Consider the following 2,555-nt stretch of genomic DNA (forward strand, 5'->3'; position numbering starts at 1 on the left):
ACATTGTTCAGAAAAGGAAAGAATTAGATGAAGAGAAGAGAGTGTTTGTTCTTGAAAAGAAAAACACTATCAAGAAAAATGCTGCAATTGCCAAAGAGCTTACAGAGAAAAAGAAATGGCTTGACATTGCTTCAGAAAATGAGAAGGGAAGTTCAGACGAAGAGAGAAAGCAATTTGAGAAATAACGGAGATTTTTTGAAAAGTCAAAGAAGGAGTTAGAAAGTAAGTTTTCGGATACTACAAAGAAATTGTCTGATCTAAAGACAGACCTTGAAACTGAATTGAACATGAGAACTAAACTGAAAAAGAAATATGATTTAGTTACTGATGAAAGAGACCAGCTTTTACAAAAAGTCAAAGACTTTTTGTATGCTAAAAGCCCAACTGGTTCTCAATCACAATGTAAAACTAGCTTTTATGACTGTTCCAAATCGAACAGTTATTCAAGTAGTCCTAAATCTACTGTTTCTAAGAACTATTCTCGTTCTTCTAATCAGTACTATCAAGGGTATGTCATTGGATCACCCAATTACTCTTCAAAGATTAAAAGCATTTGGGTTAATAAGTCTGAATTTGTTTTATCTCAGAACTCTGTTGTTACTAACAATCTTCCTTGCTTTGTGAGATCCACTTCTGATTTGATTCATCTTAGCAAGAGAAGAATCATGTGCTCAACATGTAAATCAACAGATTTTGTGAATAAAAAAATCTATAACAGATGGAGTACAAAAAACAGATATCAGACTAATGCGAATGGTAAGAACATGTATGACCATAATTACTGGTACGGTTCATATTTTATTCATGATCATCCTGTTATTAGTGCTGAAAAAAAATATCTTATAGAAATAAATGGTTTGGAAATTTCAATGTACCCCAACCAAATATTAACAAAATAGGACCCAAGTTCGTTTGGGTACCAAAATCTACTTAACCTGGTTTTGCAGGTGTGTCAAGTTTGTACTAATCAGAATATCATTTCAGTGATACACTAATGCAGGGGGAGTTGTAATTTATTCCAAACGAGGCTTCTGAACATTTCAGTTCAGGACCCGTGTTTTACCGAGTGTGGTTTCTAAACACTCAGTTTAGAACCCGTGCTTAAAATGTTTCAATTTTTTTTTATTCTTTTCATTCTTTTGAGCTTAACTGAATCATTACTTAAATTTGTTTTCTAGGGAGAGTCTCTAGAATTTTTCAATAAATGTTTTTGGAAAATGATTTTTTTTTTTGGTAACGAGTACATTTTTTTGAACAGGTATTTCCTAAGATTTTACTTGCGTAATTTATCATCGTACATAACTCCAATACCTGTTTTAGCTGTTCTTCAAACTGTTATTATCACGTCTCTTATAAGATAATCATTTTCGGTGATAATACACTCGTTTGTATTCAAACTTTGTTTTCTGATTTTTTTACATTGATACATATACATTCATTTTTTGAATATCAGAATCTGCAAACTTGTTCTTACAGATCTTCATTCATTTCTCTCGCATATCAAATAATCTAATTGTTTGTCGCATCATTCTTTCGTTAATTGTGCTTAAAGCCAAATTTCTTGATCAATTTTTTATCTGATCATTGTGTTTTAAAGAAATAATATTTTGATCAACCATTGTGATCATCTGAGCATAACATGCTATTTTAGGAGAGACTAAGTGTTTATCAGAAATACCTCTATGGAATGTCAAAACCGACAGACCTACCCAAGAGGACAACCATATCTGAGTGCGCTTAAATACAAAAGGGTTTGTGTGCTGAGACTAAAATGAAAAAGAGAGGGGTACTTGTTGTGAGCTAAAAGAATTGACGAGAGTTGTGTCAGGATTAAAAGAAAATGAAAATCCTGTTCCAAACTTATATAATCCGGGCATACCACATAATCTATTAGTTCTCAATTTTTGGAGACTAATATTGAAAAAGGCAAAGCCCAGGCCAATTCTCGTCACAATCCCACCAGCTACTCATTTATCTCTCAAAAGATAAGTCTTTCAATAACACTTGGGGCACGCAGCTCATCATCTATCAGTTTCTCATTCGGAGAAAGTTGATATTGAAATCAAAAGGATATATGTCCCCCCCCCCTTCAAGTCTTTTTGATCTCATATTGAGTCTGATAAATTTGTGTAGTCCACACGATTTATCTTTTTGAGCCTAAATAGAAGCATTAGTTGCTTTATCTTTCTAACTACACAGATTTAGCATTTTATATGTTAATTTGCCAAAACATTCATAGATATGCTATTTTTTAGCTATCAATGATTGAATTGAAGACCTGGTGAGATGAGCATCAAAAAGTCTCATATATACAGTACATTCGTTGTACTGAGTATATCTGTTATACTCACAGGCCAATCTTTTTATAAGATTGAAAACAATTTCATTCGTTGAAATTGGTTGTTACCTTCCCATTCCTTTAATCTGAAAAGATTAAACAAGTGGATTTGAAAAGATCTACTTACAGTTTCTTGAATTGACGGCTTACGCAGAAAATTTCATTCATCTTATGTATGATGGAATGATTCTCATTTCAAGGGGGAGTATGTAATAAT

Source organism: Cynara cardunculus (genome assembly GCF_001531365.2).
Source record: "Cynara cardunculus var. scolymus isolate 2C chromosome LG 13, CcrdV1, whole genome shotgun sequence".
Taxonomy (NCBI): domain Eukaryota; kingdom Viridiplantae; phylum Streptophyta; class Magnoliopsida; order Asterales; family Asteraceae; genus Cynara; species Cynara cardunculus.